We start from the raw sequence: 26,469 nt of genomic DNA on the forward strand, positions 1-26,469 counted from the left end.
GGAGGCGGCGCCCTTGTCAGCAGGGCCTGTGGGAGCTGATGCGCAGGCTTTGGACAATGACCCGGCTCCAGACCTACACCATCAGGTCCAAGAGCTAGCTAAGAGCGTTGCTGCGCTAACCCGAACTGTGCAGTCTTTACAGGTTTCCACCCCAGGGAAGATCCAGCTGGCATCCGGACCGGAGGACATCCCGTGGCGTCGACCAAGGAGGACCCCACCGGCCAGAGGAAGACCCAGTGACCGATACAGTGAGGACGGACGACCCATCTGCCGCCGCTGCAATCAACCCGGACATATGGCAAGGTACTGTTCTTTAAACGGGCACAACCTGGGGTAGAGGGCCAACCCCCAGGAAAAAGATCACCAGGCCCATCGAACTGGCGCGACAGATATGTGGGAGGACGTCCAGTCTTGCCTGTGGTACTGGATGGCATTCCCATGAGTGCCCTACTGGACACCGGGTCACAGGTCACCACCATCCCGTACGTGCTCTTCAAGCAGTACTGGAATGACTCGGATATTACCCGCTACCCCGACGACGACTTGAGTATCATCGCCAGCAATGGTCAGCCCGTGCCACAGATCGGATTTAAAGAGGTGACCATCAAAATTGGTAGAGTCGAACTGGCCGCACAGGGACTGATCATTGTAGATATTGATAAACATGAGAGTCACCCAAAAATAACTCTAGGAACTAATGTAATTGAAAATTGTCTTGCAGAGGTGATTTTCCTTTTACAGCAGGTTGCCAAGAATGCCAGCTCCGGCGAGCAGCGGGTGCTCCAGAAAGAGATCCGGGCACTGATGCAACGGCAACAAGTGGAACTCTCCGGCGGTGAGATTGGTAGCGTAAGAATGTGTGACCCTTTTCCTATTGCCATGCCCCCAAAAAGTGAAATGATGATTTGGTGCCAGGCAGCTATTGGTCTGAGAGGTAGAGATTACCAGGCAATGGTAGAACCAGTTTACTCAGACAGTAGGCCCACCATTTTGACAGCACGGGGGGTCGTCAATGTACGCCATTGGAGGGTGCCCGTTCGCATAATAAATATCGGGGAGAGGGAAGTGTACCTGCCCCGGTATGCCACGCTAGCCAAATTATATATCACTAATCAAAATTCTATACAATCTGTGGAACCCTTGCCTCCATCTCACCCGGAGGAAGGTAACGGCTCTAAGAAAGACATGGAGGACTGGTGTCAGCAACTACATCTGGGTACTGACTCCACTCCCTCACATCAGAAACAAGGAGTCTATCGGGTGGTTCAAGAGTATGAGAGAGTGTTTAGTAAACACCCGTTAGACTTCGGGCGAGTCAAGGGGGTAGAACATCGCATCCCCACGGGAGATCATCCTCCCATAAAAGAGAGGTATCGACCCGTACCCCCTGCACATTACCAACACGCCAAGGGGATGCTTAGAGACATGAAGGAGGCTGGGGTAATCCGGGATAGTTGTAGCCCCTGGGCAGCCCCATTAGTTTTAGTCAAAAAGAAAGACAACACCATGAGGATGTGTGTAGATTACCGGAAAATCAACCGTATCACACACAAGGATGCGTACCCCTTACCAAGGATAGAGGAGTCATTGGCTGCTTTAAGATCTGCTAACTTCTTCTCTACCTTGGATCTCACTAGCGGGTACTGGCAGGTTCCTGTAGCAGAGGCGGACCGGGAGAAGACCGCATTCACCACCCCGATGGGACTTAGCGAGTTCACCTGCATGCCGTTCGGACTCTGCAACGCACCAGGAACCTTCCAACGCCTAATGGAGTGTTGTCTGGGCCACAGAAACTTCGAGACGGTCCTGTTGTACCTGGACGATGTCATCGTATATTCCAAGACGTATGAGGACCACCTGAAACACCTGGCGGAAGTGTTCGAGGCTCTGGCGAGTTACGGCCTAAAGGTGAAACCCTCCAAGTGTCACCTCCTGAAACCAAAGGTGCAGTACCTGGGACACGTAGTGAGCGCTGACGGAGTGGCTCCCGACCCTGATAAAATCACCGCAATTAAGGAATGGCCAAGCCCCTCCAGCGTAAAAGAAGTGCGGCAGTTCCTCGGGTTGGTAGGCTACTACCGAAGGTTTATTCCCGGTTTCACCAAAAAGGCAGCACCTATGCAGGACCTCCTGATAGGCCAGTCCCGGAAGGCCAAGAACCAGAAGCCGCCCTTCAAATGGGAAGAGCTGGAAGAAGAGTCCTTCCGCCAGCTGAAGATGGCCCTCACGGGGGACGAAATCCTGGCGTACCCGGATTATAGCCAGCCCTTTATCCTCTACACCGACGCCAGTAACATCGGGCTAGGAGCCGTACTGTCCCAGATCCAGCAGGGGAAGGAACGAGTAATCGCCTACGCCAGCCGAAAACTGCGACCCACCGAAAGGAACCCCGAGAATTACAGCTCATTTAAGTTAGAGTTCCTGGCCGTAGTATGGGCAATCACTGAGCGCTTTAAGCATTACCTCGCTTCTTCCCGGTTCACCGTGTACACGGATAACAACCCGCTGACACACCTGGACACGGCAAGACTCGGTGCCCTGGAGCAGAGGTGGATGGCCCGTCTGTCCAACTACGAGTTCACAATTAAATACCGGGCAGGACGCTCCAATACCAACGCGGACGCCCTGTCCAGGATGCCCAACCTGCCGGACGGAGGAGAAGATCCGGAGGGACTGGAAGAAGTTGAACTCCCTGCGTTCCACCGTCATGGGACTATTCAGTATTCCCACCGGGTAAGGAGTAAGCAGGCTGCTACGTTGAACCCCTTACCCCACTACAACTGGGCGGAAACGCAAGACAGCGACCCTGCCGTCCGACTGGTGAAGGAGATGCTGACTCGGCCGGAGGCTCGCCTTGAACCAGACGCTCCGGAGGAAGCCAAACAACTATGGGCAGAGAAGAGTCGACTGTTCCTTTACAAAGGGAAGTTGTGCCGCAGAATGGTTAACTCCCGGACGCATGAATTACTCTGGCAAGTAGTGGTGCCACGAAGAGACGCAGCCATGGTGATGGAGGCATACCACGACGGAGCTGGACACTTTGGGTGGAAAAAGCTGGAGTTCCTGCTGCGCGAGCGGTTCCACTGGGTAGGCATGAGGGGAACCATCGAGAAGTGGTGCAGAGATTGTGGCCCGTGCAACCTGAGAAGGAAGGACCGAGCCAGCCAGAAGACTCCCCTGCAGTCCATCGTCACCCGGCAACCGTTGGAACTGGTAGCCTTGGATCATGTAAAACTGACCCCAAGCAGAAGTGGCTACGTCTACGCGTTAACCATCGTGGATCATTACTCCCGGTTCTTGGTTTTCGTCCCCGTCAAGGACTTAACGGCTCAAACAGCAGCTAGAGCCTTCCAGCAGCACTTCTGCCGTCCACACGGGTACCCGGACCAAGTGCTGACGGACCAGGGACCTGCCTTTGAAGCGGAGGTCTTTCAGGAATTCTGCAATCTGTATGGCTGCCGGAAGATAAGGACGACACCCTACCATCCGCAGACTAATGGACTTTGTGAAAAAATGAACCAGGTGGTAATGGATCTTCTAAAAACGTTGCCCCTGGAAGAACGCAGTCTGTGGCCTGAAAAGTTGCCCGATCTGGTGGACCTATACAACCACATCCCGGTAGGTTCCACCAACTGTACCCCGGCTTACCTAATGAGGGCAAGACCTGGTAAGTTACCTGTTGACCTGGAAATGGGAGTCCTGACCCCCGAGGACACTTCACCAGAAACAGACTGGGACACAGAGAGGCAGCAGCAGTACCGGAGAGTACAGGAGAGCGTGGAGCGAAGTCTCTGTCAGGCTAGGGAAAGACAAGAGAAAACTTACAACCAGTATGCTCCCGCTGTTCCCCTGGTACCCGGAGAGCAGGTCTTGAAGAGGAAGAGACGGCTCCACAAGTTGGACGACCAGTGGGAGAAGGACCCGTACACCGTACTGCCTTCAAGCCACGAGAACCCGAAGGTCTGTACCATCAGTAAAGACGGAGGGGAAACCACAGCCATTGTATCCCGGGACCACCTGAAGAAGTGTCCCGAACAACTGAGGAACCCTGAAGAGGAACAAGAAGACCATCGACCCGTGGAAGAAAGGGAAGATATGGTTAGTACCGTGCTCGGGGACTTCCCTCAGTCTTGGACTCAAGTCAATGGTGCAGTTGTGGTACCCGTACTCACCTTCCTCCAACCATCATCCCAAGAACCTACGGAGCAACGGGTAGAGCTGGAAGAACAGCCGGTCCAGGAGGCAGAAGACTCCACACAAGCAGAACAGGAGAATCAACCCTCTGCTTATAGTGAGCCTGCCGTACCCCTAGTGAGACAAAGAGCCGGTAGACAGCTGCCCAGTTTACCCTTGACAGCTCCTACACCCTGTAGTTCAGGGCCAGACAGTCAGCTCCGTAGGTCCACTCGGGCCACTAGAGGCCAGTTACCCACACGCTGGAGAATTTAAAGTGTATAAATTGTTTTATTTATGTTTTTCTGTGTCTTGTTGCTTGTGTATAATTTTGTGTTTCTAGTTATTTTTAGGAATCCTTGGTGGATTTACCGGGAATCCTTGTACATAGTTGGAGCGTAACCCAGGATGGACTAGAGACTGTTAAGGACTCGGGGTAGGACAGACCCCTACCTGGTTACGTCTCCCTGTGTTGGTGAAATGGACACCTTGCTCTCTTCAGAGACTGCACCCGGTTGCGGACACGCCGTAACCATCTTTATATGTTTTCTTATTGTATTATTAATGTTTTTGCCTTGTTATGTTTTTCTAAATGTGTTTAGTCCCGGAGTACTAAATTTCACTAGGGGGGAATGTGGCACCCCAGGGGTCTGGTTTTCCACAGTAATGTAATGTTATGTCTGAGAGCAGGTGGGAGGTCCTTTGGTCAGGGATCCTGTGCATGCCACACCTCCTGCCCAGTCTTGGGAGGGGAAGAACTTCCCCTGTATAAACCCGGGGCTGAGGCAGGGTGAGTCAGACAAGTGGAGTAGAGACAAGAAGCAGCATAGGAAACAGCAGAGTTACAAGGAGTCAGGGGCTGGCAGCCGCAGAGCTCGCCCTGACTAAGAAGACTTCTTTCCGGACCCGGAGTCCGAGGCTGTGGGGACTAACTCCTACCCAGCAGCAGAATCCGTCAGGCAGGGGATTTCAGGTCCTCTGGCCCAGAAGCCCGAAGGCACGGTCACACGCGTGGGACCAGCACCGCCATCGTGGAGCGGAAGCCATTAGAAGGCCCCGAGTCACCGGCCATACGGGTGAGCACCACACGGTACACTCAGGGACGTGGGCTACTTACATCAGCTTCTAGCAAGGTAGCCAGAAGAGTACAGTCAGTTTGGGAGGCCTACAACTACGCCTGGCCCAGGGGCGCGTCAGACACATCTGCAGGTTTTTCTCAATATCTGACATGAAATCAGAATAAACCTTTCCCATTTTAGGTCAATTAGGATTACCATCATTTTTAATATTTGCCAAATGCCAGAATAATGAGAGAGAGAGAATGTTTTAGGACATTTTTATTACTTACTGCTAAGTCAAAAGTTTACCTCTTTCCCTCTCCTCATTCATTGGGAGTGGGGCGCGGAGGATGCTGGGTGGGACGCGCGGGGTAACCCCCGCCCACAGCCCAGCATCCACCGCGGGGTCCGCGACACTAATGTCACGCCTCATTTAACATGACATCAGCGGAAGAAAGCCGCCTGCAGCCGGGGGGTCACGTGATGCCTGTGAGTGGCGCTATCGCCAGTCCCTCCTACAGGAAATCAACCCCACATGATGCTGCCACCCCCATGTTTCACAGTTGGGATGGTGTTCTTAGGCTTCCAAGCTTCTCCTTTTTTCTTCCAAAAGTAACGATGGTCACTATGCCCAAAAAGTTCAATTTTAGTTTCATCAGACCACGGGACATGTCTCCAAAAATTAAGGTCTTTGTTCCTGTGTGCATTTGCAAACATTAATCTGGCTTTTTTATCTTTCTTTTGGAGTAATGGCTTCTTCCTGGCACAGTGGCCTTCCAGCCTATATTGATACAGTACTCATTTCACTGTGGATATTGACACAATCTTATCAGCTTCCCCTATCATCTTCACAAGATCTTTTGCTTTTGTCCTTGATATGCACATATCGGACCAAAGTACGTTCATCTCTGGGACACAGAACCTGTCTCCTTCCTGAGCGGTATGATGGCTGGACATTCCCATCTTGTTTGTACTTGCATATAATTGTTTGTACAGATTAACGAGACACCTTCAGGTATCTTGAAATTGTACCCAAGGATGAGCCAGACTTGTGCAAGTCCACAATTCTCTTCCTGATATCTTGGTTGATTTCTTTAGACTTTCCCATGATGCTACACAAAGAAGCAGTGTGTTTCAGGTGTGCATTAAAATACATCCACAGGTGTGTCTCTAATTAACTGAGATGTTGCTAAAAAAGCTATCAGAAGTTTCCAAACACATGACATCATCATATGGGCAGTCCAGAATTTTTTAAAGGTATAGCAATATTAGTGTATGTAAACTTATGACTTTGCAGTAAGTAATAAAAATGCTTTAAAACATTCTCTCTCTCGCTCTTATTATTCTGGCATTTGGCAAATCTTAAAAATGATGGTAATCCTAATTGACCTAAAACGGGAAGGTTGATTCTGATTTCATGTCAGATATTGTGAAAAACATGCAGATGTGTCTTTTTATTGTTATGATCTGCAACAAGTACTAAGGAAAGAAAGGAGAAAGCTATCCCTACAGTAAGACTAAGCTGAATCCCTACGATGTAGCGGGCTGCCTGTTCCTAGTGAACAGACCCGCCTTAGTCCTCGGCTAGTCTGAACGAAGACCTATAGCATAAAGGAGAGGGGTTCCTAAAAGAACTAAGGACTGGTACAAAAATGGGACATCTCCTAAACAGAGAAGTTGTTACAGAACACAAAAAAAATAAACTGACAAAAAGTTACTAGAGGTCCCAGAAGGACCAAGCGAACTGACAGAGAAAGGCACAGAAGCACCTGGCTAGCAAAGCAGTCAAACAACACTGAAGTCCAACACAGCCAAAAGGGCGGAGCTGGAATATAAAGGCAGATGGTCTTGTGACCGCAAAACACAAGATGGAAAAAACAAACAGGAGGGTTCTAACATTTATATAGTGTATGTAAATTTCTGGTTTCAACCGTGTATACAGGTGACAGGAGCAGGTGTGTGTGCAGCCAGGTCCGCTCTTTTTGTGGCGCCGCAGCGGAGCGTGTTGTGGTGTGTGAGCTCTGCCGTGTATATAGTACAGAGGAGTATATATATATGTGTATGTATATATATATATATATATATATATATATACACACACACGGGGCATGCAGGAGTTTTTAGTTTACCAGTTTGGGTCCATGCGGAGCAGCTATAGGATTCACTGGTAACATTTTGGGGAACAGACAAAGTTTTTATAATTTTTATTCCATTTTTCTTTTGCGTGAGATTAATAAAAAACAATTCTGCTGATGTTTTTTTTATTTTTTCCAGCATTCAATGGCAAAACCCCAGGAATGGTTCTTATATTTTTTCTTTCCAGCGTTTATCGTGCAGTATAGAGACAAAATGAACAAAAGCTACAATTTTGCTATTAATTATTACTATTTTATTCTTGATGCTGTTTTTCGTGCCGGATAAATCATGTGATCGTTGTACGGTTTGGATTGTTGTTCTTTGCGATGTTAATCAGGTTTAGTTTTTTTGTTCTTGTTTTTTGGGGGTTTATTTTAATAAAATCAAGTTTTAATGTAAGAAAAAAAATTATATTTGAGTTTTTACTTTGTATATTTCCAAATATTTTATTGAAACGGAGTAAAGGAAAGAAGGATGAACTAGTGGGAGAGCAACTGTAAAGGACCCCTGCCAGTCCCTAAAACTAAAGGGGCCTGTGACGACACAGCATTTAATCGTAATTATCCAGATGTAAATTCCATAGGCCCAGAATGATAGACTATTGCCTGAATTATTAACTATTGAATTTATGTGTTTCTTTCTTCGGTTGGTCAACGCACATGATCTTTTGTCATGAGTCTGAATGTTGACTCATCTTGTAGGTTGAGGTGATATTTGTTAATTGATAAATGGTTATTTACCTCTTATATCAACTCTTCTGGTTTATTGTACTGTTATCTTTGCAATACAGGGACGCAGGCTCTTTGAACAATGGATGTTTGCTAAATATGTTGATTACCATTTTATAAGTCCATGCAATTTGTTGACTTGCATTGTTTCGGAATTTATAGTTTATCCTTCAATGTTTGCAATGTTTGCAAGTCAACATTGGGGGATGAACTGTGGATGCTCCAGTAATGGGAATTAGTAACACCACCCCTTTCTCTTGACCTGTGGATGAAGTCATGAAGAAGGACAGTTGTGAACTACATAAAGGAGTCTTTTTACAAAACCACTGCCAGGAACACTCTATGGGACAGCTCTACAGAACACCATAAATCCATTAAGAGGGACACAGATTTGGTTTCTACAGGATGCCAGCTTAAGGGACCACAGCCCTGGCTGGAGGAATACAAATCTGCTCTATTGACTACCACATAACCCATGGATACATCTGGGAAAACCAGGTTGGGACCCACCAGTCACCTGGTCCCATGGAGATGTTTGGAGTAGCCAGGTTGGGACACTCCGGCCACCTGGAACTCGTGAATATGCTCAGAAAAAGCCAAGTCGGGACCTTCCGGTCACCTAGTTCCATGGATATGTTCGGAGAAGCCAGGTTGGAACTTTCTGGTCTCCTGGCCACGTACCTCAATGGACTGTCTGCTTTCTAAGCTTGTTGTTACCTCCTCTTTGTGGGTGCTCTTTGGTGGGGGTGCCATTGGTGGGGGTAGTCAGCCCCATAAGCCCCTCAGATTGGCAGCTGCTTTAATCCCAGCGAGTCAGCGGAAGGGTGAGACTCTGTAATTTGCACCATATTAGGTATTTGCTGGGACTGTTCGATATGTTTATTGTGTGTTTGGTGGCTCAATAAAATATTGCCTCACTGTTTTACAATCATCCTGTGTTGTTGTTTATGTATCTTCTATCAGTGATGGATTATAATGAGTGTGATCTGCTCCACCATGAGGGGCCCGATCCTCCCGGGGGCCCACGTTCAAAGATCCCAGCACGGCTCAGGACGGATTCTTGTAGTGCTGATGTTTGATAAATTGGATAATAGAGCGCTCATAGAAAATAAATGTCTGACCTCTTCTTTCTGATGGGCATTTTAGAGCGAGGAGCTGCGCTCTGGACTCACCGCTGCACTCCCCATGCCATTGCGGTGGCCATCTTAATATCGATCTGTGCGGAGGAGACTGTGGGAGTCAGACGGAGGTGTCAAATGTACGGACCCTTTTAATCACAGGATGGAGGGTCACTGTGAATATTAATTCATGAACCACTGTGCATAGTGACTCGCCCCCAGGGCCGTGGGGCACTCGGCAGCCAGGCCTCTGGTTGCCGGGGGATATCACGGTGGCTGGCCCGGTCCGTGGCCCAGGGCGGTCACTCAAAAGGGGGGGAATGCTTATAGGGGAAATTGTCGTGACGCCACCTGTGGATTCTGGTAAGAGGTTAGCAGCGCTGCGACAGTCCACTGAGGCTGATGTTAGGGGCAGCTATAATGGGACGGCTCCCCACAGGTGGAGCAGGCCTCAGGGCAGTGTAGAGGTGTAGAAAGATGGTGGAAGCAGGAGGGAGACGGCAGGACGGTCCCAGAGGAAGTACAGGCACACACACAAGGGTAAACTTCAATACCTTTACTGGTGGTGATGCAGGTACGGTCCTGGGCTTCTGGGGGCCCCGGGGGGGATGCTGCAGGCTTGTGGGGGCCCTAAGGGGATGCTGCGGGCTTGTGGGGCCCTGGGGGGGATTCTGCGGGCTTGTGGGTGCTCTAGGGGGGAATGCTGCGGGCTTGTGGGTGCTCTGGGGGGGATGCTGCAGGCTTGTGGGGTCTCTGGGGGGGATGCTGCAGGCTTGTGGGGGCTCTGGGGGGGGTGCTGCAGGCTTGTGGGGGCCCCGGGGGTATGCAGCCGGCTTGTGGGGGCCCCGGGGAGGATGCAGCGGGCTTGTGGGGCCTCTGTATGGGGTCCAGCCTGCATATGGCATTACATGGGGACCAGGCAGTATTCTCTATGGTGAATTATATGGGATCCAGTATTTTGTATGGAGCATTATATGGGGCTCATAATACTGTATGGAGGACTATGTGGTGCCCATAATATTGTATGGAGGACATAGTGGTGCCATAACACTGTATGGAGGACTATACTGTCCGGTCTGCACTGTGCGCTGTGAGGATTCACCGGTTTCTGAGCTATTGTAGAATTTACAATAGATATCACTCATGAAATGTAAGAAGTCAGTGAAATTTTTGGCATTGTACTATATCTATAATTTCTCTGCTGTATCTGTGCATCATGAATGGTGTGTTAAAGGGGCCACTGAGACTCTTTCGCCCGGGGCCCACGAAAACCTGGAGGAGGGAGCATCATGTGACACTCCCTCTCCGATCATTCCTCCTCTGCGTCTGACGCAGCAGCATGATGACGCGCCACGCTGTGTCAGACAGTGGAGCTGGCAGCTGCTGAGGTGATCAGCTGCAGAGACTGAAGCAGCAGGGAACGAGGAGCGGTAAGTATGTATTTATTTTTTAAATCAGTGTGTACTGATAATACTGGATGACTGGGGCTGCATTTTACCCTACGGGTGTGGGGGGCTGCATTTTACCCTACGGGTGGGGGGGGGGGGATGCATTTTACCCTATGGGGGGCTGCATTATACTGCGTACAGGACCATGGAGAAGTGCATTATACTGAGTGGGGAGCCATGGCGAGTGTCTTATACTGTGTGGAGGACCATGGCGAGTGTCTTATACTGTGTGGAGGACCATGGGGGAGTGCATTGTACTGTGTGGAGGACCATGGGGGAGTGCATTGTACTGTGTGAAGGACCATGGGGGAGTGCATTGTACTGTGTGGAGGACCATGGGGGAGTGCATTATACTGTGTGGAGGACCACGGGAGTGCATTGTACTGTGTGGAGGACCACGTGGGAGTGCATTATACTGCATGGAGGACCACGAGGGAGTGCATTATACTGCGTGGAGGACCACGAGGGAGTGCATTATACTGCGTGGAGGACCATGGCGAGTGCCTTATACTGTGTGGAGAACCATGGCGAGAGTCTTATACTGAGTGCATTATACTCTATGGAGTGTGGAGAGGTGTGGGGCAGTTGGGGGATCATACTTTACCCTGGGAGTTGAGGTCGGGTACAGTGGGGTCATTATACTGCGCATATGGAGGAATTCACCATGGGGGTATCATACCGTGTTTGGGGGGCACTTTTGTTGGCACCACACTTTATGGGCAATGAAAAAGGGATCTAGGACTTCAGCAGGAGGAAAATTACTATGTAAAGGCTGGAAGGTTGTGAGATCTGATCTTCTGTGACTCCGACAATTATTTACATTTTTAAATTTTTTTTTGGGGGGGTGGGCCCAATTAGAACTTCTGCTATGGGGCCCCATGATTCCTATGTACGCCCCTGATTGTACCAAATCCTCAGCTGTGCTGGTACTAAGGATATGGACACTCAGACATTTTGGGCTAAATATATACATACAAATATTTTTTCAATAACGTTTCATAAACAATTTGGCTATTTTATTTCCTTTGCATTGCTAGTTGCAGAATGAGCTCACTGAGAATTTATCAGTGAGCTCATTCTGACCTTCTCTGTGCTGATTATGTTCACAGACCAGCATGAAAGTTGGGCTGATCTCTGATTCAGTCATAAATCATCGCAGAAATAAAAGAGCTGGAAACTCCAGAACATAAGGAGCTCACTGACTGAATCTCAAGTTAACTCATTCTGCAGCCATCAATGTGCTGCTGGGAAACAAAAAGCTGGTAAAGGCCGAACAGAGCAAATGTTACATGAAGAGAAATAGTAAAAAGTCTTTTTAGAGCAATATACATGTATTTAAAGGGATTGTCCGGTGTGAAGCTGAAGGCTGCAGTCATCTGTGTGACTCTCTGTGACTGCAGACTTGTAATCCTCACATCATGTAGACTGCGCGCTGCCAGCATTATTCTCAGCCCAGAGATGGCAGAAGCCCCTGTATCATGTGTACAGGAATTGTGCCCCCTCTCCCCGAGGAGCAGCAGTGCCTCGTCCTCCAGATACATGAGGGTCCCATCGAGGAGATCCGCATGTACCGGCCATGATGTCATCTCCATGGATACGGCATCAATGTGCAGAGCAGAAGACCCCTGTAAGGGAGAGCTCAGACGTGGGGGGATTGATGTGGATGTGAGGAGCAGATCCCCCCATATTCACAGATTATCGCACAATACATGTGGCCTTGCACAGGAAAAACTGTGAGGAAAGAAGAAATCAGATTTCTTACAATATAGAATAATGTCCTCCTGCCCTCGCTCATGTCCAGTATTATTTATCCCCTGACCTTTAGGGTGGGGAACCCCTCCTGAGCCCCCTCCATTATATAGCAGCCATATATCTGCTCCATTACTGGCAGAAGGTAAGGAGCCAATCACACTGCACGGCTTCTACTTCCTGCTCTAAGCCCCGCCCACCTGCCTTTCCTTGAGATCTCCATGACAACCCTTGTGTGACTACAGTGACAGGCCACGCCCCCGAGGATTCTGATCAGTGTGGATGTCTCCATATTGCTGAGGACTGTGAGCGGCTGATGGGCGGAGCCAGCAGCGATGTGAGGGGCGGAGCCAACAGCGACATGAGGGGCGGAGCCAGCAGCGATGTGAGGGGCAGAGCCAGCAGCGATATGAGGGGCGGAGCCAGCAGCGATATGAGGGGCGGAGCCAGCAGCGATGTGAGGGGCGGAGCCAGCAGCGATATGAGGGGCGGAGCCAGCAGCGACATGAGGGGCGGAGCCAGCAGCGATGTGAGGGGCGGAGCCAGCAGCGATATGAGGGGCTGAGCCAGCAGCGACATGAGGAGCGGAGCCAGCAGCGATGTGAGGGGCGGAGCCAGCAGCGACATGAGGGGCGGAGCCAGCAGCGATATGAGGGGCGGAGCCAGCAGCGATATGAGGGGCGGAGCCAGCAGCGATATGAGGGGCGGAGCCAGCAGCGACATGAGGGGTGGAGCCAGCAGCGATATGAGGGGTGGAGCCAGCAGCGATATGAGGGGCTGAGCCAGCAGCGATGTGAGGGGCAGAGCCAGCAGCGATATGAGGGGCTGAGCCAGCAGCGACATGAGGAGCGGAGCCAGCAGCGATGTGAGGGGCGGAGCCAGCAGCGATATGAGGGGTGGAGCCAGCAGCTACATGAGGGGCGGAGCCAGCAGCGATATGATGGGCGGAGCCAGCAGCGATATGAAGGGCGGAGCCAGCAGCGACATGAGGGGCGGAGCCAGCAGCGATATGAGGGGCGGAGCCAGCAGAGATATGATGGGCGGAGCCAGCAGTGATATGAGGGGCGGAGCCAGCAGCGATATGAGGGGCGGAGCCAGCAGCGATATGAGGGGCTGAGCCAGCAGCGATATGAGGGGCGGAGCCAGCAGCGATATGAGGGGCGGAGCCAGCAGCGATATGAGGGGCTGAGCCAGCAGCGATATGAGGGGCGGAGCCAGCAGCGATATGAGGAGCGCTCACAGCACTGACAGGAGCAGGTGTGTGTGCAGCCAGTTCCTCTGCTGTGGGTGTTGTGGTGTGTGAGCTTCGCCGTGTATATAATATACACACATATACATATATATATACACAGTTGAAATCAGAAGTTTCCATACACTGTATAAATAGACACATCTGCAGGTTTTTCTCAATATCTGACATGAAATCAGAATAAACCTTTCCCGTTTTAGGTCAATTAGGATTACCATCATTTTTAATATTTGCCAAATGGCAGAATAATGAGAGAGAGAATGTTTTAGGACATTTTTATTACTTACTGCTAAGTCAAAAGTTTACCTCTTTCCCTCTCCTCATTCATTGGGAGTGGGGCGCGGAGGATGCTGGGTGGGACGCGCGGGGCAACCCCCGCCCACAGCCCAGCATCCACCGCGGGGTCCGCTACTCTAATGTCACCCCTCATTTGACGTGACATCGGCGGAAGAAAGAGCCGGCTGCAGCCGGGGGGTCACGTGATGCCTGTGAGGGGCGCTATCGCCAGTCCCTCCTACAGGAAATCAACCCCACATGATGCTGCCACCCCCATGTTTCACAGTTGGGATGGTGTTCTTAGGCTTCCAAGCTTCTCCTTTTTCCTTACAAAAGTAACGATGGTCACTATGCCCAAAAAGTTCAATTTTAGTTTCATCAGACCACGGGACATGTCTCCAAAAATTAAGGTCTTTGTTCCTGTGTGCATTTGCAAACATTAATCTGGCTTTTTTATCTTTCTTTTGGAGTAATGGCTTCTTCCTGGCACAGTGGCCTTTCAGCCTATATTGATACAGTACTCATTTCACTGTGGATATTGACACAATCTTATCAGCTTCCCCTATCATCTTCACAAGATCTTTTGCTTTTGTCCTTGATATGCACATATCGGACCAAAGCACGTTCATGTCTGGGACACAGAACCCGTCTCCTTCCTGAGCGGTATGATGGCTGGACAGTCCCATCTTGTTTGTACTTGCATATAATTGTTTGTACAGATTAACGAGACACCTTCAGGTATCTTGAAATTGTACCCAAGGATGAGCCAGACTTGTGCAAGTCCACAATTCTCTTCCTGATATCTTGGTTGATTTATTTAGACTTTCCCATGATGCTACACAAAGAAGCAGTGTGTTTCAGGTGTGCATTAAAATACATCCACTGGTGTGTCTCTAATTAACTGAGATGTTGCCAAAAAAGCTATCAGAAGTTTCCAAACACATGACATCATCATATGGGCAGTCCAGAATTTGTTAAAGGTATAGCAATATTAGTGTATGTAAACTTATGACTTTGCAGTAAGTAATAAAAATGCTTTAAAACATTCTCTCTCTCTCTTATTATTATTCTGGCATTTGGCAAATCTTAAAAATGATGGTAATCCTAATTGACCTAAAACGGGAAAGGTTTATTCTGATTTCATGTCAGATATTGAGAAAAACCTGCATATGTGTCTTTTTATTGTTATGATCTGCAACAAGTACTAAGGAAAGAAGGGAGAAAGCTATCCCTACAGTAAGACTAAGCTGAATCCCTACGATGTAGCGGGCTGCCTGTTCCTAGCGAACAGACCCGCCTTAGTCCTCGGCTAGTCTGAACGAAGACCTATAGCATAAAGGAGAGGGGTCCCTAAAAGAACTAAGGACTGGAACAAAAATGGGACATCTCCTAAACAGAGAAGTTGTTACAGAACACAAAAAGATAAATTGACAAAAAGGTACTAGAGGTCCCAGAAGGACCAAGCGAACTGACAGAGAAAGGCACAGAAGCACCTGGCTAGCAAAGCAGTCAAACAACACTGAAGTCCAACACAGCCAAAAGGGCGGAGCTGGAATATAAAGGCAGATGGTCTTGTGACCGCAAAACACAAGATGGAAAAAACAAACAGGAGGGTTCTAACATTTATATAGTGTATGTAAATTTCTGGTTTCAACGTGTATACAGGTGACAGGAGCAGGTGTGTGTGCAGCCAGGTCCGCTCTTTTTGTGGCGCCGCAGCGGAGCGTGTTGTGGTGTGTGAGCTCTGCCGTGTATATAGTACAGAGGAGTATATATATATGTGTATGTATATATATACATACACACACACACGGGGCATGCAGGAGTTTTTAGTTTACCAGTTTGGGTCCATGCGGAGCAGCTATAGGATTCACTGGTAACATTTTGGGGAACAGACAAAGTTTTTATAATTTTTATTCCATTTTTCTTTTGCGTGAGATTAATAAAAAACAATTCTGCTGATGTTTTTTTATTTTTTCCAGCATTCAATGGCAAAACCCCAGGAATGGTTCTTATATTTTTTCTTTCCAGCGTTTATCGTGCAGTATAGAGACAAAATGAACAAAAGCTACAATTTTGCCGTTAATTATTACTATTTTATTCTTGATGCTGTTTTTCGTGCCGGATAAATCATGTGATCGTTGTACAGTTTGGGTTGTCGTTCTTTGCGATGTTAATCAGGTTTAGTTTTTTTGTTCTTGTTTTTTGGGGGTTTATTTTAATAAAATCTAGTTTTAATGTAAGAAAAAAAATTATATTTGAGTTTTTACATTGTATATTTCCAAATATTTTATTGAAACGGAGTAAAGGAAAGAAGGATGAACTAGTGGGAGAGCAATTGTAAAGGACCCCTGCCAGTCCCTAAAACTAAAGGGGCCTGTGACGACACAGCATTTAATCGTAATTATCCAGATGTAAATTCCATAGGCCCAGAATGATAGACTATTGCCTGAATTATTAACCATTGAATTTATGTGTTTCTTTCTTCGGTTGGTCAACGCACATGATCTTTTGTCATGAGTCTGAATGTTGACTCATCTTGTAGGTTGAGGTGATATTTGTTAATTGATAAATGGTTATTTACCTCTTATATCAACTCTTCTGGTTTATTGTACTGTTATCTTTGCAATACAGGGACGCAGGCTCTTTGAACAATGGATGTTTGCTAAATATGTTGATTACCATTTTATAAGTCCATGCAATTTGTTGACTTGCATTGTTTCGGAATTTATAGTTTATCCTTCAATGTTTGCAATGTTTGCAAGTCAACATTGGGGGATGAACTGTGGATGCTCCAGTAATGGGAATTAGTAACACCACCACTTTCTCTTGACCTGTGAATGAAGTCTTGAAGAAGGACAGTTGTGAACTACATAAAGGAGTCTTTTTACAAAACCACTGCCAGGAACACTCTATGGGACAGCTCTACAGAACACCATGAATCCATTAAGAGGGACACAGATTTGGTTTCTACAGGATGCCAGCTTAAGGGACCACAGCCCTGGCTGGAGGAATACAGATCTGCTCCATTGACTACTATAGAACCCATGGATACATCTGGGAAAACCAGGTTGGGACCCACCAGTGACCTGGTCCTATGGAGATGTTTGGAGTAGCCAGGTTGGGACACTCCGGCCACCTGGAACTCGTGAATATGCTCGGAAAAAGCCAAGTCGGGACCTTCCAGTCACCTAGTTCCATGGATATGTTTGGAGAAGCCAGGTTGGAACTTTCTGGTCTCCTGGCCACGTACCTCAATGAACTGTCAGCTTTCTAAGCTTGTTGTTACCTCCTCTTTGTGGGTGCTCTTTGGTGGGGGTGCCATTGGTGGGGGTAGTCAGCCCCAGAAGCCCCTCGGATTGGCAGCTGCTTTAATCCCAGCGAGTCAGCGGAAGGGTGAGACTCTGTAATTTGCACCATATTAGGTATTTGCTGGGACTGTTCGATATGTTTATTGTGTGTTTGGTGGCTCAATAAAATATTACCTCACTGTTTTACAATCATCCTGTGTTGTTGTTTATGTATCTTCTATCAGTGATGGATTATAATGAGTGTGATCTGCTCCACCATGAGGGGCCCGATCCTCCCGGGGGCCCACGTTCAAAGATCCCAGCACGGCTCAGGACGGATTCTTGTAGTGCTGATGTTTGATAAATAGGATAATAGAGCGCTCATAGAAAATAAATGTCTGACCTCTTCTTTCTGATGGGCATATTAGAGCGAGGAGCTGCGCTCTGGACTCACCGCTGCACTCCCCATGCCATTGCGGTGGCCATCTTAATATCGATCTGTGCGGAGGAGACTGTGGGAGTCAGACGGAGGTGTCAAATGTACGGACCCTTTTAATCACAGGATGGAGGGTCACTGTGAATATTAATTCATGAACCACTGTGCATAGTGACTCGCCCCCAGGGCCGTGGGGCACTCGGCAGCCGGGCCTCTGGTTGCCGGGGGATATCACGGTGGCTGGCCCAGTCCGTGGCCCAGGGCGGTCACTCAAAGGGGGGGGGGATGCTTTTAGGGGAAATTGTCGTGACGCCACCTGTGGATTCTGGTAAGAGGTTACCAGCACTGCGACAGTCCACTGAGGCTGATGTTAGGGGCAGCTATGATGGGACAGCTCCCCACAGGTAGAGCAGGCCTCAGGGCAGTGTAGAGGTGTAGAAAGATGGTGGAAGCAGGAGGGAGACGGCAGGACGGTCCCAGAGGAAGTACAGGCACACACACAAGGGTAAACTTCAATACCTTTACTGGTGGTGATGCAGGTACGGTCCAGGGCTTGTGGGGGCCCCGGGGGGATGCTGCGGGCTTGTGGGGGCCCTAAGGGGATGCTGCGGGCTTGTGGGGCCCTGGGGGGGATTCTGCGGGCTTGTGGGGCCCTGGAGGGGATGCTGTGGGCTTGTGGGTGCTCTGGGGGGGATGCTGCAGGCTTGTGGGGTCTATGGGGGGATGCTGCAGGCATGTGGGGGCTCTGGGGGGGGTGATGCAGGCTTAAGGGGGGCCCTGGGGGGATGCAGTCGGCTTGTGGGGGCCCCGGGGAGGATGCAGCGGGCTTGTGGGGCCTCTGTATGGGGTCCAGCCTGCATATGGCATTACATGGGGACCAGGCAGTATTCTCTATGGTGAATTATATGGGATCCAGTATTTTGTATGGAGCATTATATAGGGCTCATAATACTGTATGGAGGACTATGTGGTGCCATAACACTGTATGGAGGACTATACTGTCCGGTCTGCACTGTGCGCTGTGAGGATTCACCGGTTTCTGAGCTATTGTAGAATTTACAAAAGATATCACTCATGAAATGTAAGAAGTCAGTGAAATGTTTGGCATTGTACTATATCTATATCTATAATTTCTCTGCTGTATCTGTGCATCATGAATGGTTGGATGTGTTAAAGGGGCCACTGAGACTCTTTCGCCCGGGGCCCACGAAAACCTGGAGGAGGGAGCATCATGTGACACTCCCTCTCCCATAATTCCTCCTCTGCGTCTGACGCAGCGGCATGATGACGCGCCACGCTGTGTCAGACAGTGGAGCTGGCAGCTGCTGAGGTGATCAGCTGCAGAGACTGAAGCAGCGGGGAACGAGGAGCGGTAAGTATGGATTTATTTTTAAATCAGTGTGTACTGATAATACTGGAGGACTGGGGCTGCATTTTACCCTACGGGTGGGGGGGGCTGCATTTTACCCTATGGGGGGCTGCATTATACTGCGTACAGGACCATGGGGGAATGCATTATACTGAGTGGAGAACCATGGCGAGTGTCTTAAGGCCCCGTCACACTAAGCGATGCAGCAGCGATCCCGACAACGATACGACCTGTCAGGGATCGTTGCTGCATCGCTAATACATCGCTGGTGAGCTGTCAAACAGGCAGGCTCACCAGCGATCAGGGGAGCAGCGACATCGTGGAAAGAATCGTTCCACGATGTCCTGCTCCTGTTACCAGCCTGCTGCTTAAGCAGGAGCAGGCTGGTAACTATGGTAAACATCGGGTTACTAAGTGCGCATGTGCCCCTAGTAACCCGCTGTTTATCATGGATACGACTCTGCTAAGCTGAACGGTAGCCTCCGCGCACCGTAGCAGAGTGGTATCCATGGTAAACAGCGGGTTACTAAGTGCGCGCGTGCCCCTAGTAACCCGATGTTTACCATGGTTACCAGCCAGATCGTTGGTCCCGCTGGTCACACACAGTGATGTGTGCTGGCCAGCGGGAGGCCAACGACCAAAAAATGGTCCAGGACACTTTGCAGCGATCAGCGACCTCACAGCAGGGGCCTGATCGTTGCAAAGTGTCACACATAGCGACATCGCTGGTGAGGTCGCTGGTGAGTCACCAAAACCGTGACACAGCAGCGATCTCGCTAGCGATATCGCTATGTGAGACGGGGGCTTTATACTGTGTGGAGGACCATGGGGGAGTACATTGTACAGTGTGGAGGACCATGGGGGAGTGCATTGTACTGTGTGGAGGACCATGGGGGAGTGCATTGTACTGTGTAGAGGACCATGGGGGAGTGCATTATACTGTGTGGAGGACCACGGGGAGTGCATTGTACTGTGTGGAGGACCACGTGGGAGTGCATTATACTGCGTGGAGGACCACGAGGGAGTGCATTATACTGCGTGGAGGACCATGGCGAGTGCCTTGTACTGTGTGGAGAACCATGGCGAGAGTCTTATACTGAGTGCATTATACTCTATGGAGTGTGGAGAGGTGTGGGGCAGTTGGGGGATCATACTTTACCCTGGGAGTTGAGGTCGGGTACAGTAGGGTCATTATACTGCGCATATGGAGGAATTCACCATGGGGGTATCATACCGTGTTTGGGGGGCACTTTTGTTGGCACCACACTTTATGGGCAATGAAAAAGGGATCTAGGACTTCAGCAGGAGGAAAATTACTATGTAAAGGCTGGAAGGTTGTGAGATCTGATCTTCTGCGACCCCGACAATTATTTACATTTTTGTTGCTGGGGGGGGGGCCCAATTAGAACTTCTGCGTCCTATGTACGCCCCTGATTATACCAAATCCTCAGCTGTGCTGGTACTAAGGATATGGACACTCAGACATTTTGGGCTAAATATATACATACAAATATTTTTTTCAATAACGTTTCATAAACAATTTGGCTTTTTTATTTCCTTTGCATTGCTAGTTGCAGAATGAGCTCACTGAGAATTTATCAGTGAGCTCATTCTGACCTTCTCTGTGCTGATTATGTTCACAGACCAGCATGAAAGTTGGGCTGATCTCTGATGCAGTCATAAATCATCGCAGAAATAAAAGCGCTGGAAACTCCACATCATAAGGAGCTCACTGACTGAATCTCAAGTTAACTCATTCTGCAGCCATCAATGTGCTGCTGGGAAGCAAAAAGCTGGTAAAGGCCGAACAGAGCAAATGTTACATGAAGCAAAATAGTAAAAAGTATTTTTAGACCAATATACATGTATTTAAAGGGATTGTCTGGTGTGAAGCTGAAGGCCTGCAGTCATCTGTGTGACTCTCTGTGACTGCAGACTTGTAATCCTCACATCATGTAGACTGCGCGCTGCCAGCATTATTCTCAGCCCAGAGATGGCAGAAGCCCCTGTATCATGTGTACAGGAATTGTGCCCCCTCTCCCCGAGGAGCAGCAGTACCTCGTCCTCCAGATACATGAGGGTCCCATCGGGGAGATCCGCATGTACCGGCCATGATGTCATCTCCATGGATACGGCATCAATGTGCAGAGCAGAAGACCCCTGTAAGGGAGAGCTCAGACGTGGGGGGATTGATGTGGATGTGAGGAGCAGATCCCCCCATATTCACAGATTATCGCACAATACATGTGGCCTTGCACAGGAAAAACTGTGAGGAAAGAAGAAATCAGATTCCTTACAATATAGAATAATGTCCTCCTGCCCTCGTTCATGTCCAGTATTATTTATCCCCTGACCTTTAGGGTGGGGAACCCCTCCTGAGCCCCCTCCATTATATAGCAGCCATATATCTGCTCCATTACTGGCAGAAGGTAAGGAGCCAATCACACTGCACGACTTCTACTTCCTGCTCTAAGCCCCGCCCACCTGCCTTCCCTTGAGATCTCCATGACAACCCTTGTGTGACTACAGTGACAGGCCACGCCCCCAAGGATTCTGATCAGTGCGGATGTCTCCATATTGCTGAGGACTGTGAGCGGCTGATGGGCGAAGCCAGCAGCGATGTGAGGGGCAGAGCCAGCAGCGATATGAGGGGCGGAGCCAGCAGCGATATGAGGGGCGGAGCCAGCAGCGATATGAGGAGCGCTCACAGCACTGACAGGAGCAGGTGTGTGTGCAGCCCGTTCCTCTGCTGTGGGTGTTGTGTTGTGTGAGCTTCGCCGTGTATATATTATACATATATATATATATATATATATATATATATATATATATACACAGTTGAAATCAGAAGTTTCCATACACTGTATAAATAGACACATCTGCATGTTTTTCTCAATATCTGACATGAAATCAGAATAAACCTTTCCCATTTTAGGTCAATTAGGATTACCATCATTTTTAATATTTGCCGAATGCCAGAATAATGAGCGTCTCTTGTAAGGGGCATTAAAAGAGTCTTGTTATACCACTCTGACCTCCACGTGTCTTGTAAGGGGCATTAAAACCGTCTTGTTATACCACTCTGACCTCCACGTCTCTTCAGAGGGGCATTAAAACCGTCTTGTTATACCACTCTGACCTCCACGTCTCTTCTGAGGGGCATTAAAACCATCTTGTTATACCACTCTGACCTCCACGTCTCTTGTAAGGGGCATTAAAACCGTCTTGTTATACCACTCTGACCTCCACGTCTCTTCTGAGGGGCATTAAAACCGTCTTGTTATACCACTCTGACCTCCACGTGTCTTGTAAGGGGCATTAAAACCGTCTTGTTATGCCACTCTGACCTCCACGTCTCTTCTGAGGGGCATTAAAAGCGTCTTGTTAAGCTACTGGGACCTCCACGACTCTTCGAACAGGCATTGCATTTCCTCATAATTTTTGGAAGCTTTTGCTTGGAAGGCATAAGCAAATACTATGGGAGACCCACTCCCCAATAATGGGAATAATGTTTTTAAGATGCTGTACTGTATGGCTCTTGTAAGGGGCATTAAAACCGTCTTGTTAAGCTACTGTGACCTCCACGTCTCTTCAAAGGGGCATTAAAAGCGTCTTCTTAAGCCACTCTGAACTCCACAGCTCTTCCAAGGGGCATTGAAATGTTGTTTTTAATTACCTTACCTCTAATCTCCACGACTCTTCCAACGGGCATTGCATTTCCTCCTAATTTTAGTCAGCTTTTGCTTTTCAATGCAAAGGTGAAAACTAAGGGAGACACACTCCCCAATAATGGGTAGAAGGTTTTTAGTACGCTGTAATCCACGTCTGTTTCCAGGGGCATTGCAGTTCCTTATAATTTTTGGAAAGCCTTCCATTCACTGCTTAGGCCAACAGTGCACAGGAGACCCAGTTGCCATAAATGGAAAAAAAGGTTTAGTTAAGGCCCTCTGACCTCCATGTCATTTCCAAGGGGCATTGGAGTGCCTCAAAAGTTTTGGTAGGCATTGCACTCACTGTATGCCCTATAACTGTGTAGCCAAACCGCTCCTTTTGTTACAGAAACATATCCTACAAGACATATGTGGTTGACTGGCCTGATATTGATGTGAATGGTCCCTGTTCCTCCTGCTCTTTCTCCTTTGCCACTACCTCATCCATCATTTATCACTTGAAGCTTTGTTTTAACGAGAGTCATAGAACTTGGATAGTAGCAGGAAAACATCCAGCAATCCTCGGAGGAGGTAGGATATGCGCCAAAACGCTGACCACCTCAGGCCTAGCCACTACTACATACATGCGCTTGCATTCCTTGAAAACAAAGCAGATGCTAACTTCTATCATCCTCATCATGCTCCTCACCTTGGCACTCTCAACTCCCCTGATAGAGAAGCCAGGGCCCACCGGAGAAGTCGGGTTCTTTGGTGGGCTCGTCCAATGCTGCCCTAAAGCAGGCCAGTCTAAGAAAAGTGTGTGGGGATGTTCCGCGGAGAAATCGGGGCGGCTTGGAACCGTTTATGGACACCTGGCCGCGGGGCGGCTGGGGACCGAGTGTGGACACCCGGCCGCCCCCTGGCGGCTGGGGACCGAGCATGGACACCCGGCCGCCGGGCGGCTGGGGACTGAGTATCGATACCTCGCTGCCGAAGCAGCCATGAGGTAGTGGCCAGCTCTGGCCTCCACATGCCTAAAAGGCCCAATTTCAAGTGCACGCATGCTAGCAGTATGGTATTGCAGCCTCGGGGTGGGTTGGTGGCAGGTTGCACACTTATGCTTGCATTCCAACAAAACAAAGCAGATGCTAACTTCTATCATCATCATGCTCCTCACCTTGGCATTCTCACCTCCCTTGATGGAGTCGGGTTCTCTAGTGGGCTCGTCCAATGCTGCCCTAAAGCAGGCCAGTCTAAGAAAAGTGTGTGGGGATGTTCCGCGGAGAAATTGGGGTGGCTGGGGACCGTCTATGGACACCCCGCCGCCCCCAGGCGGCTGGGGATCAGGTGTGGACACCCGGCCGCCGGGCGGCTGGGGACTGAGTATGGATGCCTCGCTGCCGAAGCAGCCATGAGGTAGTGGCCAGCTTCGGCCTCCTCAAAACTAAAAGGCCCAATTTCAAGTGCAAGCTAGCAGTATGGTATTGCAGCCTGGGGGTGGGTGGGTGGTTGGCTGCATATTTGCGCTTGCATTGCAAGGAATGGGGGAGGTACAATTGAACACTGCCCTGGGACAAGGACTTGCACGGGGATAGTTGCAAGTCTGCATCTTCTGATGCGGCAAGGATCACTTCTGATGGGCACACTTTTAGGCAGTGACCTGGGAGTCAGAGATCCTTCCAGGGGTCTTCCCCTTGCTGTCCCCATGTCTTTTCAGCACTGTATGCATGTGTCACACAGCACATGGCCAGATAAGGTTGTAAAATGTTAAAATGACATTTCCCGGTGAATGCATTTGTCACAGTTGAAAGCAATACAAAAGTGCAAAAACGCATAAAAAATGCTACTTGTGAACATAGCCCAAGGTGTGGAGGAGTATTTTTGTTTTTGGTTATTTATTTTACCTTATACACAAGTCTTTACCCTGGAAAAGAAATTCCTTAACATATTTCACAGGAAAAAAGTTTCACTTTCGTTTTTAAACATTTTCTTATGAGCCTGTAAAAGTGGCTTAATACCTCTGACCACGTTGTTGACAACAGTGACCTGGGGGTCAGAAATGCTTCCTGGGGCGATCCCCATGCTGTCCCCATGTCATATGAGCACTGTCACTATCATTTTGGGCACTTTTTAGGCTTTCTACAGACTGCCGGGGGTGCCTCCGCAAAAATGCTCGGGTCTCCCATAGACTAACATGGGCTCGTTGCTCGGGTCGAGCACCCGAGTATCACGGCGAGCTCGGGCCGAGCTTCGAGCACCCGAGCATTTTAGTGCTCGCTCAACACTATTTATAACGGGGGCACAAGCTAGTGACTGATTTATATTCTCAGTGGAGCAGGATTCATTGCGGTGAATGATATACTCATGGGCACAGTGTGGCACATATTTGCATTTGGTGGCACAGTGGGCGGCATTATTTATTTAAGTCGCTTATATTTGTAACATTTTTGTTTTTCAGGAGTGCGGTGATCTGCTGAAAAGTGTGGAGCAGCCGAAACCTGGACAGCAAACTGCAAAGACGAATCATGGCGGGAAGTCGTCACGAAAGACTGGACTAGGTAAAGAAGAGAAGAAAGAGAGCGACTGCAGTGTATAAACTGGAGGGTTAGGTGGGGCCCATTATATTATAATAAATCTATGTGGGGCCCATTATATTATAATAAATCTATGTGGGGTCCATAATATTAAAGGGACGGATATGTGGGGCCCATTATATTATAATAAATCTATGTGGTGCCCATTATATTAAAGGGAAAGCTATGTGGGGCCAATTATATTAAAGGGAAAGCTATGTGGGGCCAATTATATTAAAGGGAAAGCTATGGGGGGCCAATTATATTAAAGGGAAAGCTATGTGGGGCCCATTATATTATAATAAATCTATGTGGGGTCCATAATATTATAATAAATCTATGTGGGGTCCATAATATTATAATAAATCTATGTGGGGTCCATAATATTAAAGGGACGGATATGTGGGGCCCATTATATAATAATAAAAGCTATGTGGTGCCCATTATATTAAAGAGAAAGCTATGTGGGGCCCATTATATTATAATAAATCTATGTGGTGCCCATTATATTAAAGGGAAAGCTATGTGGGACCAATTATATTAAAGGGAAAGCTATGTGGGGCCAATTATATTAAGGGGAAAGCTATGTGGGGCCCATTATATTAAAGGGAAAGCTATGTGGGGCCCATTATATTAAAGGGAAAGCTATGTGGGGCCAATTATATTAAAGGGAAAGCTATGTGGGGCCCATTATATTAAAGAGAAAGCTATGTGGGGCCCATTATATTAAGGGGAAAGCTATGTGGGGCCCATTATATTAAAGAGAAAGCTATGTGGGGCCAATTATATTAAGGGGAAAGCTATGTGGGGCCCATTATATTAAAGAGAAAGCTATGTGGGGCCCATTATATTAAAGAGAAAGCTATGTGGGGCCCATTATATTAAAGAGAAAGCTATGTGGGCCCATTATATTAAAGAGAAAGCTATGTGGGGCCCATTATATTAAAGAGAAAGCTATGTGGGGCCCATTATATTAAAGAGAAAGCTATGTGGGGCCCATTATATTAAAGAGAAAGCTATGTGGGGCCCATTATATTAAAGAGAAAGCTATGTGGGCCCATTATATTAAAGAGAAAGCTATGTGGGGCCCATTATATTAAAGAGAAAGCTATGTGGGGCCCATTATATTAAAGAGAAAGCTATGTGGGGCCCATTATATTAAAGAGAAAGCTATGTGGGGCCCATTATATTAAAGAGAAAGCTATGTGGGGCCCAT

This window comes from Phyllobates terribilis, unplaced genomic scaffold (genome assembly GCF_046119375.1).
Source record: "Phyllobates terribilis strain yellow unplaced genomic scaffold, ASM4611937v1 Scaffold_157__1_contigs__length_4398786, whole genome shotgun sequence".
In the NCBI taxonomy this organism is placed as follows: Eukaryota; Metazoa; Chordata; class Amphibia; order Anura; family Dendrobatidae; genus Phyllobates; species Phyllobates terribilis.